Raw genomic sequence first — 12,475 nt, forward strand, 5'->3', positions numbered from 1 at the left:
GGGAAAGATTTAATAGGAACTTAGGAATCTTTCTCGCACAGAGGGTAATGGGTAATTGGAGGTAGTAGAACAGCATTTGAAAGACATTTGGATAGGTATATAGATAGGAAAGGTTTAGAGAGATATGGGCCAAATATGGGCAGGTAGGACTAGTGTAGATGGGGCGTATTGGTCAGCATAAACAAGTTTAGCCAAAGGGCCTGTTTCCATGCTGTATGACTATGACTTTATGGCTCCATTACTCCATCACATTCTGTTTTCTTTCTCCATATCCTCCCAAAAAGAACAGTCCAAAATAAATAGACAGGCTGATATTGTTAATATATGAACAGTTTGATAATGCCTGCTCAAGCAATTGCAATATAAACTTTTATAATATGAAGAAGTTCCACTGTGGGTAAAGAGGTTATCCCCTAGGTTTGTAGTCACTTATACATACCAACACTATTTAAATTTCACGTTCATTGGTGACTTTATCATCAGTCATGGTTCAAAACAGAAACTGCACGGGCAAGATAATCTTGGCTCTTCCGTGAAAGATGCCTGCTTGAAGGATTGTTAATATGAAAGCAGTTAATATTTTTTCTTTCATTCTTGCACAGAAGAGTTATTGAAGATTTAAAATGTAAGCAAATGTACTTTGTAATCAAAATTACCACCCAAGACATACTTTTGATTTTGATCAGTGGTTTGAGAAGTATCTCAAAGATTATCTTTTTTTTTTCCCTTGGGCGTTTTGAGTTAAATCTTTGGTTTGTTTTGCTACTCTCGGGGGGAGGGTAATTTACCTCTACAAGGGGATTCACTGCTGGTGAATGGGAGCCATTGAGAGCCATGTTGATAAGTTGCCAGGCCCGGTATCTGCACGTGAGCAGTTGGGGGAGGGTTGCCAGGCCCGGTATCTGCACGTGAGCAGTTGGGGGAGGGTTGCCGGGCCCGGAGGCGGCACACTCAGATAGAATGAAGAGACTCATCTTTCGTCACAACGGGAACCCAACGGCTCCACGGGCCGTCCAGTAATGAATAATTGTGTGTCTGGATAACCTAACTATACACTTCATAGAATTTCACAGCACCAGCGAATGGAGGTATTGAGCCAAATGAAAGTTTAATTTGTCTTTTGGAAAAAAGCTCAATGTCTTTTTCTATGGCTTGATTTTATGATAAATAAAATGCTTTCTGAAAATCGCGTGGTTAGTTGCACTTGATAGGTATTTATGGATGAATTGCAAGGTCATATTGATTGTCAGTTCTTTAATTGGCTCAGGAACATGGCATTAAGCTGACGTCTTGGCCGAATGTGGTGTTGGTAATGCTGTGGCAATATTGTGGATGAGTGTCAAAACACAGTGGGTAAGTATAGGCTTGCAGTACCAATGAGGACCTATAACTCCATGCTATTGACCGAGACTGGCCAAATGTCTTTCCAATGCTAATCCAATGGATTCTTGCTGGAAGTATTATTGATTCTGTTGGCAGCAAAACCAACAAAAGCATAACGACTCCCTTTTCAATTGGATTTCACATCTCAAGTGCGGACTAGACCTTGGGACAAAAACATCTGGTGTAAACATTTAATTTTAATACATGCCTTTCTTTAAACCTTGGCCAGCGATTCTCCGCTGACATATTTTGTTTGCAAACCAAAATTTTAGAGGGTTGCCTACATTTTTGGTGATCAGGCATTACGGCCAAACCATATTTTTCGGTGGGTAGCAATCAAAAACAAAATAATTAGTTTGGACCGCACCTAAATGGTGATGCCCTCGCTTTCCTTTGATGCTTATTTATCCAACATCATCGTGTATTAGCCCTCAAGGTTAATTTGGCCTCAGAGTAATTGGATCTAACAAATATGTAATTTTATTAGGAAGAAAGTATTGCTGCCAAACTTTTTTTTTCGTAGAACATTGCAGGTTGCTGTGAATTAATGAGTGGGTAGCAGCTGGATGAGAAATTTTAGGCATCAAGTCAAAAATGTAGATTCGTTGGCAGTGAAAACCTGTGGCTAAATTGAGACCCGAGTGAGCTTCAGAGCCAGTTTTTTCATACAAAATCTGCTCTCCCCTCAATTGTTTCAATGCTGGTGCCTTGACACAGGGGATGAAGAACATGCAGTTATTTTAACTGGAACTGTTTATTATGAATTAAGCAGGTGGTAGGGCAGGTGGTTGTGAAATTTGCATCTATTGTTCTTTAGCCTACACCGCTGGCTCGATTTCATTAACGAATACCAAATCGTCGTTTCTTGCTATGTCTCAGAAAATTGTACTGTGGAACCCTTTCGGTTCAGGTTTATTATTACCACATGCATTGTGGTACAGTGAAAGACTTTTTTTTGTATACTCTCTAGTCAAATCAGAGTACACTGCACATAAATACAATCAAGGCAAACTCAAGTATGAAAAGAAAAGATACAGAGTGCAGAATATAGTTCTCAGCATTGTAGCATAACAGTTCTGAAAGCAAGTCCAATGGCCACTATGAGGGAGAGGAGAATTTGACTATTCTAGCTTACAGTGTTTAGAAGCCTAATAACAGAGGTGAAGAAGCTGTTCGCGAGTCTGGTGGTGTGCAAAATATTTCAATGCAATAATTCAACATTTTTGTGGGAAAAGTATTGCAAACTTTATGCTGCAAAAATCCTTTTACTTTCAAATTTTGTATTTTTCCCTGTCTAATACCAAAGCTTCAACTTTGACCACTTCTTGCCACCTTCAGTTCAGCCAATGCCTATTAGAGAGATCAACCTTCATACCGCAGGGTTGCAAGCCAGCCCTGATTTGTTCTAACCTTTTCTCATCTTTGAAAGCTCCCTTGAAAAAGTGTAGCATCTTCCCAACTCTTGGGAACGTCTGGTCCATCGCCAGTAAGAACGGAGGAGTTGCAGTGGAGGCACTGAAAGTCTCGCGCCTCTACGTCAGGGGAACAGTTGTACCTGAGCTAAGATGGCTGACGAAATGCACACCCGAGGCAGAGTCTACTGAACCCACCGAGAGTTCATCATCCACCTCAGAGCTCTTGATTCTGGAGTTGAGTCATCTTCAACCCTAAGGGACTGCCTAAAAAGAAGAAAAATTGTTAAATGCATTGTTGAAAATTGTGAACAGTTTTCTGTTCTGACAGAACTCTGGAATCTGCCCTGCACATGTGCCCTATATAGCGCAGAAAAAATAATTATACAAATTCTGTTTTGCATTTGCATGTTGCAACATACAAGCTGCATTCTGTCCATTGTAGAACAGCAAAAAATGTGAATATATGAAAATATTAGTACAGTTTTGATGTTTTGTATAATTAGTACAGTTTTGATGTTTCGTATAATTTTTGGATGTTATATTTTTCTGTGGAATGACTTTGAAATAGATAGGGTAGATGCATAGTCTTTTACCCAGAGTGAGGGAATCAAGTATCAGATGACATAGATTTAATGTGGGCAAATGTGATGAGCTTAGATCGGGCATCTTGGTCAGCATGAAGAAGTTGGGCCAAGTGGTCTGTTTGTAGGCTGTACAACTTTAAGTTGGAAAGAATACAGAGAAAATTTACGAGGATGTTGGTAGGACTTGAGGGCCTAAGCCATGGGAAGAGGTTAGGCAGGCAGGACTTTAATCTTTGGAGGCTGAGAGGATGAGAGGTGATCTCAGAGATCTCAGAGAGGTGGGATTTGCATGCTTCGAAAGCAAGATGTCACCTTCAAGCTTCCTGAAAAGTAGCACAAGCTATCAATATTTTATGATGTCCATAACATCTAAAAACCTAGTAAAAGGTTTGGTCAATCTTGACCTGAGAATTTAAATGTATGTCTCTGAGGTTACAGCATCCAAATGGTCCTTTACTCTATTTCTAATAACTGTGACCTTCTGCAAAGGGAGAGATTGAATGTTTCCCTGCAGAGGAAGAGATTGAATGTTTCCTTGTTCCTTCCTTTCCAAAACTTTCACCGGTGTAGTATTGCTGAAATGTGCTGAGAACAGCTTTTCAAGTTTATGAGTTCTCCTCAACAAAGTGTGTCAGGAAGTGGATTTCTGATACTTAATGTTTATAAAGTTGGTTAAGCAAGTGTAAATCATTAGTTATTCTCCAGAAAACTAGAATTACTAATGGCAACGTGCACAAATTATCATTTTATTCCATTGAGAAAAATGTGCCATTTCTTGATATTTAGCAGTCTTTTTTTTAGAATACCTCTCTGTGTACTGCAAATAAGCTTCACCATCTGCCTCTTGGTTAATTTATGAGCTTAGCATGAGAAATATGAAGCATAAATGAACTACAGGTACACAGGGATATTTGCTGCGGAGACTTATGAGGGAAATTTAGGAAGAATGAGACTATTAAATATAGTCCATACTTTTCATATACTATGGCTATGAGTTCCAAAAGAATGACCACACACCATTGGCACAGAGACCATGCATGTGGCTCACAGTTTTGACCGAACTGCTGTTATCCACTCTTGTCTGCAGGGCAAATATTAACCCCAATACCACTTAGAATGAGTTATATCAGTGGAGTTTTTGGGTTATAAACAAGGAAATGATTCAAGGTAATGGTTTCATTTCAGTTATTGCTGAAGCCTCTTTTTATTGTTTGTAATCACTCCTTGCTGCTGTTCTCGCAAAATTTCGTCTATGTGTGCTTATACTGAGATATTTAATCTTTAATACACGGTTCCTGCAAAACTTGCCTCACTCATGTTTGTACAATGTGATCATTAAGATGTGGAAACAAGGAAATGCAATGCTGGTTTGCAAAAGTGTATAGAAAGTGCTGGAGTAACTCAACGGTTTTGGCAGCATCTCTGGAGAATACGAATAGGTGACATTTTGGGTCAGAACGTACCTCTTCAGTCTGAAGAATGGTCCTGTCCAGAAATGTCATCTATCCATGTTCTTCAGAGATGCTGCCTGACCTGTTGAGTTACTCCAGCACTTTGTGTCTTCTATTTAATTATTCATACTGAATGCAACATGGCTCCTGCAAAACTTGCTTCATGGGTTTACGCTAAGATATTTAATCATTAATAGCTATACATGTCATGAATGCAACATGAACCTGTGCCATATAATTGCTCAAGCAGATTTTATCCCAGGCAGATTTGATTTGTGACCGTAAGTCACGATAGTATCTTGAACATATTCTCCACAGGCAAAACAAAATGTAGGTGGTAGTGTGAGTATTGAGTGGTACTAAAATCAAGATTAAAGTTGCATTCATTTCACAGTTCATATAGAAAATTATACCATGCCAAATGATGGCACCTTTCCATTTCCAGTCATTTGCAGAGGTGTCAGCTTTTGTAAGGGTATCGGAGCTTATAAACACTGTAAACAGTAGCTGGCAGTTTTAGTGGGTTATTTTTAAATGTTGATCAACGCTGCATGAACATTTTTAATCATTTCATGGGTTAATTGATTTCTTTTCCCCACATAAATATGTTTTTCTGAACGAATCAATCAACCAATCTAATTAATCATCGGGTAGGCACAGATTAATATGTGTTCCCAATGTATCAAACATCAATAAAAAACATGACTTGTCATGCCAAGTGTGAAGTGTCAATGGTGCAACATTGCTATTGGCTTTACTTTTAATTAACTGAGCAGATGTGGCTGACCATTCAGTCGCTGACAGCTCTCACTTATAAGATAGCCACTGTTCCCACACACGCACACATGAATAACTAATTAAAAATTTGAGTGTGGACCATAAAATATAATAATCTCTGTCATGAGATGCAACAGTCCAAAATTTGACTTAAATTGGAATCATTTGCCAGAACTGCTACCTCAACTTTGAAGTGGTGGCCATATTTTGAACAGAGTTTCTTAATCATTTTCAAAGTGCACAATATAGTTTAAATGTGTTTAGAATACTGGAGTGAAAGAACATCACAGTCAGTCCCGTTTTAAGAGAGAGCATGAGAACTCTGCCATTTAACAATTAAGGAGTGAGGCAGCCATCCATAGAAAGTTCTTGATGAGAAGTGACAATGCAGATCGTTCATATTTAAAGCTTTGAGATCATTTGAGATGCATGGTAAACTGTGAATTTGTTCCACAGCTGTGTGTATGGAGTAACTTAAGCTCTTGTTTACATGGGCAAATTTGAAGATTAATTAATTCCTGAGTGTTTAAAGACTTTACCAACTTTCAAGATGCGCAAGTAATCTGTGCAAAGGAGATTTGCTGTAAATTCGTAAAGATGAATGTTGTTAGGTGTAATTAAATGCAATTACGGAATGAAAGAACATGTCTTCAAAGTTCTTCAGAGCATTATTGAAGAACATTTGACTTGTCCTGAAATAGTGCTGGAGCTCTTGGTGGGCAAATTTTATTTCTTTGGGTTTTGTGTTGGGGGTGGGAAGGGAGGGGAGAGAAACTACTCACAACACAATAGCAACAAATGAAGACAGATCTGTACTTAGTGTCAGTTTAACTTTTGCCTGCTTCATTTCCATTTGAATGTATGTGAAGGAAGGAGCTTGCATCTACATCCTGCTAATCATTGCCTCGGGATTTTCTAAATGCTTCAGAGGTAGTGAAGTACTTTTGAAATGTATTCTCTGTTGTTGTAAATAAATACCAGTAGCCAATTTGTACACAGTAAGGCCCCACACACATCAATGAGATAATAACCAGTCACGCAATTTTAATGATGTTGGGGAATAAATGTTGGTCACGTCATGAAGAAACCTTTCGTTTTTATGTGCAGGAAGGAACTGCAGATGCTGGTTTAAACCAAAGACAGACACAAGTGTCTCGACCCGAAACGTCACCTATTCCTTTTCTCCAGACATGCTGCCTGACCCAATGAGATACTCCAGCTTTTTGTGTCTGTCCTTTCTTTTTTATGTTAGAACTCTGGCATCAGCAATTTTCTATGGAGTGGTCTGCTGGAGCAGCAGCATCTCAGCGGCGGAGGGGAAGAGACTTGACAAGCTGGTCAGGAAGGCCAGCTCTGTCCTGGGTTGCCCCCTCGACTCAGTGCAGGCGGTGGGAGAGAGGAGGATGATGGCAAAGTTAACATCGCTGCTGGACAACGACTGTCACTGCACTGAGTAGCTCCTTCAGTGACAGACTCATTCATCCCAAGTGTGTGAAGGCGAGATATAGGAGGTTCTTCCTTCCCGCTGCTGTGAGACTGCACAACCAGCACTGCACCCAGAAGATGAGTCAACAGTAACAGTTAAGGAATACACAGTAAACTGATGACAATTTATCCTTGTCTTTACTTTTTATTTATAATGAATGATCTCTTGTTATCCACTTTGCTGCTGTAACACTGTAAATTTCCCCGGTGTGGGACGAATAAAGGAATATATATATTCGGGTGAAATGAATTCGCATTTTTTTAACTTTCTGAAACAGGACGGATAAAATGCACCAATCGCAATTTCTAAAGCTTAGGTTGGTAATGTAATTGTTAAAATTAATCTGGCACTATTAAATAGTCCAATTAGGAATGAATGGATTGGTCTCAGGTTGGTGAACAGTTACCAATTGGACTGAAGAAGGGTCCCAACCCAAAGCATCACCCATCCATATTCCAGAGATGCTGCCTGATCTGTTGAGTTTCTCCAGCACATTGTGTCTTCTTTTGTGAACCAGCATCTGCAGTTCCTTGTTTCTATTATTGGTTATCGCGAGAGTCAACGTTTGCGTCCCCATTTTCAATTTGTATCAAAAACTTGGCTGAGGGAACCAAATGGAGTATTTACAAGAACAAAAGATAAACTGCTAGAGAAGCTCAGAGAGCCAGGCAGCATCTTTGGAGGGAAAAGGACAGATAACATTTCTGGTAGCGACCCTTCAGACTGCAGAAGGGTCCCAACCCAAAAAATATCGTCTGCCCTTTGAGCTCCTCCAACAGTTTGTTTTTCGCTCAAGATTCCAGTATCTGCACTCTCTAGAATACAGGTAGTTCCAAGTTTTCTCATAATGTGAAATTATGTGGAAATGTGAGGACTGGTGACAATTTTTATCTATTCTTTAGGTCAGAATGTGTTATTTTTTCAATGGGAAGTATTTCAAAGATAATCTATCCAGCACAATTTTACTATTTCAGTAGTTTGTAAAACGGATCCCATCCCATCTTCATGTATGATATTTGCAGTCAAATGTGATGTAATTCCTGAGTAAATAAGGACATTGAAGTTGTAAAACGTAATTAATTGCTCAACAGTTGTTTAAAATGACTAAATCTAACATTATCTTATCTTTTGCGATACAGTTATGTTTTTGTTTTTTGTAAAGAATTGTAGAGGCCTTTGCTGTGCAATATAGTGTTTTAAAGTAGCATGCAAGTTTACTGCTGTTTGTGTCTAGGATAAATAGCAAGCAATGTGTGTGATAAATAACAAGGAATATAGGTTTGTCACCCAGTAGTTTTACACTGCTGCTCAAAGGAAAAGACTGTTTTGAACTTAGGAGCAACCCTGGGATTTTAATAATTTGCCTTTGACCACCATGGCTTGCTTTCAAGTTAATGAACATGACATTCTAACCTTCCCATTCTTTGATCACCGTGACAGCTGTGGAAGGTCAGAGGAAAAGTGAAGTCAGCCCTGGTCCTTGGTCCCAGAATGATTTTTCATCCAACTCAGCAGTTATCAACTTGAGATACAGGTGCAGTCAATTAATGGCCATAATCTTTGACAACAGGTAGCTTGGAGGCAATGGCTGAGGTTAATGGACTGAAGTGAAAGAATGGTCAAAATCTGAAAATGCTGCCTCGGGCAGCAAAGGGAGTGCCTCTCCATATTTTTCTTTCAAGCGCTGATTATTACCTAACCTTTTGCCATCAATTGATCTGTAATTATACAGTACAATTGTTTTTGTTCAGATTCTTTTCTTTTTCCCTCACATTTTCATTCTCTCCTGTTGTCAGACTTCTTTGCTCTGTCTCTTCCACATTAGACATCTCTCCAAAAATATGACCATTTTCTAAACAAAAGGTCAACCTGATCACGTATTGCTGCAAAGCTTTTGCCAGGAGGTGTACAACGTAAGCTTCCCAACAGTTTCTCTCTAGGTCATTCTAACCTCCTGGGGCAGCACAGTGGCGCAGCTGATAGAGCCGCTGCCTCACAGCGGCAGAAACCTGGATTCGATCCTGATCTCGGGTGCTGTCTGTGTGGAGTTTGCACATTCTCTCCTGAGACCACATGGGTTTCCTCCGGGTGCTCTGGTTTCCTCCCACATCCAAAAGACATGCCGGATGGTAGCTTAATTGTTCTCTGTAAATGAAAATTACGCCTGGTGTGTAGGTTTGTGGATGCAAAATTGAGATAACACAGAAGTAGTGCGAATGGGCGATCAAACGCTAGCGTGGACTAGTGGGCCGAAGGACCTGTTTCCACGCTGTATCTCTAAACTAATCAGGGAATCGGGGAAAGTCATGTACAATTTAGCAGCTAAGATATAATGTGGATGCAGATATTTTTGGAAGACTAACACGAATGTAAAACAATTTTTTCAAGCTTGACAAACTGCAAATTCAGTCTGCAGATGAATCAAAATTATTGAGCAAGCCGTGGGAATTGTACACCTTGGACAGAAGGACAAAATGTTAAGATTATTTTGACGGGAGACTGGAGACACTTTGCACAAGTGGCAGTCGACTTTCAGTGTTGCATCCCACAGAAAAATTAATAGATGCCAAATAAAATTAGTAATCGTAAAACTGCTAGCTACTTTAGTTACACTCATTGTAAATAGATATGGAACTAAATTGGGTTGATGGTCAAGATACAGAGCCACAATGATCTCATTAACGAGTCGAATACGATTCAGTGATTGAATAATTTGTTCCTTTTGTTATGTTCTTGTGGAAGTCAAAGTCATGAATTTTGCAAAATTAATAAACAAATTAATTTAAATCGTCTTAACTTTTAACGGAGTTTTTAAAAAGATGTTATCCCAACTGAATTCACAAATAGAGTTCCTTCTGGTGTTAAAAAATTTGGAACATAAGTCCACTTTTATTTGGATAACTGGCCTGCAGATGTTGGTTTATGCCGAAGATAGACACAAAATGCTGGAGTAACTCAGCAGGACAAGCAGCATCTGTGTATAGAAGAAATGGTTGACGTCTCGGGTCGGAAGAAGAGTCTTGACCTGAAACGTCACCCATTCCTTCTAACCAGAGATGCTGCCTGTCCCGCTGAGTTACTCCAGCATTTTGTGTCTTAATTTTTTTTTTTTTTTTTTTTGCATCTTATAAATTTGTTCAAGTAAATATGTGCAACATTAAATACGGCCTTTCTGTTTTGAGCACTCCATCACTGGATGCTGCATAGTTTGATGTGAAGTAATGGTATGACAGATGGAAAGTGTATTCAGTTTAGCCATGAACATGTCTGTACACTGAACTTGTGAATAGCCTTGGGAGAAGCTTTCATTGTGTTGGTGTATAATTACCGAGCTGCAAAACATGAAGTGGAGTATTCTGCAATGCCTTAGTTCTGTGGTCTGTTATTTATAGTGGAAAGAGGAGCATTTAAAACATATTGTCAGCTTTATGGGCACATGCGCCCTGCAATTTGAAGACCCCCCCCTAAAAAAAATTGCAGGGTTCTATGCAACTGAAATAAATCCAGGTGTCTGCTTTGAACCTTTGTATAGTAAATCAATTTTTTAGTTTAGTTTAGTTTATTGTCACGTGTACCGAGATACAGTGAAAAGCTTTTTTGTTGCATACTATCCAATCAGCAGAAAGACTACACATGATTACAATCCGCCCACAATGTACAGATACAAGATAAAGGGAAAGAAAAGTCCAAAAAGATCTGATATAAACAAAAGAACTAACATTCTTAGATGAACCCTGCAAAGTTTTCAACATTCAATAAAGGACTTTTATTGTTGGCACATATACCAAGGTACAGTGAAAAGCTTTGCTTTGCATGTAATCCAAACAAATCGGATATCCCATGCATATCTATAATCAAGTCAAACTCAAGTACAATAGATAGAGCAAAGGGGAAGTACAGCGTGCAGAATATAGTTCTCAGCATTGTAGTGCATCTATTCCAGAGACAAAGTCCAACGTCTACAAAGGGGTAGAGGTGAATCGGGTAGTATACCCAAGCTTATGGAAGGACTGTACGGAAGCCCGATAACAGAGTGGAGGAAGCTGTTGCTGAGTGTGGTGATGCATGCTTTCAAGCTTCTGAACCTTGGACGGAAGCAGAGAGGGAGGAGGTTTGACATGTAGTAAGATCAAGCAAACATCAATGGAATAAATGACCAGATCCTCTGCTGCTCTGTTTTCGCTTGAGTGACAACCAACAGGCATGCTACATTGCAAATTATCTCCACTTCAGTTTTCTGTCTGCTCTTTTTTGCCTTATCGCTTTCTGACAACCTGAGGTTATCCTATGGCGAGTCTGAAGGCTTGTACTTTGTTAAAGAAGTTTATTGCGGCAGCAATATTCAATTACAAAGGATAACAAACGAGATTACAGACAACCATTAACTCAAACTGTTCACATCGAAGTTCTCTTCCCACTGTCTGGTTTTTGGGCCCCAAAACCACCACCTGACCTAGCTGGCCAATCAGCGGGTTCGACTCTCAGGACCAATCCCTATGGTCGCACCACCATGTGACCTTGCTGGCCAACCCGAGGGTTCGACTCTCAGGACCAATCCCTATGGTCGCTACAATCCAGCATTTTCTGGTCCCATCATCCAACTGACATGACCAACCCAACAGTATGAACACTGTATTCTCCAATTTTACGTAACCTCTAATAACCCCTCCCAATCTCTCCCCTTTCTCCCCCTCCCTCTTCCCTCTACCCAAACTGGACTCGCACCTACTTCTCCCCTTCTCCTCCTCCCTCCTCCCACATTCCTCTCTCTGGCTTCACAATGTGCAACTCTTCAGTCCTTCTGTCTCGGTGCTTTAATCTCTGGTATTTGTTTTTATAGCTGGAGAAAGGGAATAGGCTCTTCATACTGAGAGTCAGGGGAAAGGGAAACTAGAGAAATGAAAAGGATCAGAACAAATCTGGGCGGCACGGTAGCGCAGCGGTAGAGTTGCTGCTTTACAGCGAATGCAGCGCCGGAGACTCAGGTTCGATCCTGACTACGGGTGCTGCACTGTAAGGAGTTTGTACGTTCTCCCCGTGACCTGCGTGGGTTTTCTCCGAGATCTTCGGTTTCCTCCCACACTCCAAAGACGTACAGGTATGTAGGTTAATTGGCTAGGTAAATGTAAAAATTGTCCCTAGTGGGTGTAAGATAGTGTTAATGTACAGGGATCGCTGGGCGGCACGGACTTGGTGGGCCGAAAAGGCCTGTTTCCGGCTGTATATATATGATGATGATGATGATGATGATGAAATCCAAGCCAGCACCGATGATCAAGGCAATGTAGATATATGGAACGAGCGGCTCATGCAGGTAGTTCAGGCAGGTACTATAAGCTTGGTCATCGGTGCCAGCTCTGATTTGTTCTGTGTGGAGTT

General features: G+C 40.2%; 1 protein-coding gene across 2 annotated transcripts in view; it reads left to right on the forward strand.

Annotated features, from left to right (window-relative positions):
• The window catches only part of dnaaf5 (dynein axonemal assembly factor 5), an 89,232-nt gene that overhangs the window by 29,726 nt on the left and 47,031 nt on the right, over nt 1–12,475 (forward strand). The window lies entirely within an intron of this gene.

Source organism: Rhinoraja longicauda, chromosome 21, assembly GCF_053455715.1.
Source record: "Rhinoraja longicauda isolate Sanriku21f chromosome 21, sRhiLon1.1, whole genome shotgun sequence".
NCBI lineage: Eukaryota > Metazoa > Chordata > Chondrichthyes > Rajiformes > Arhynchobatidae > Rhinoraja > Rhinoraja longicauda.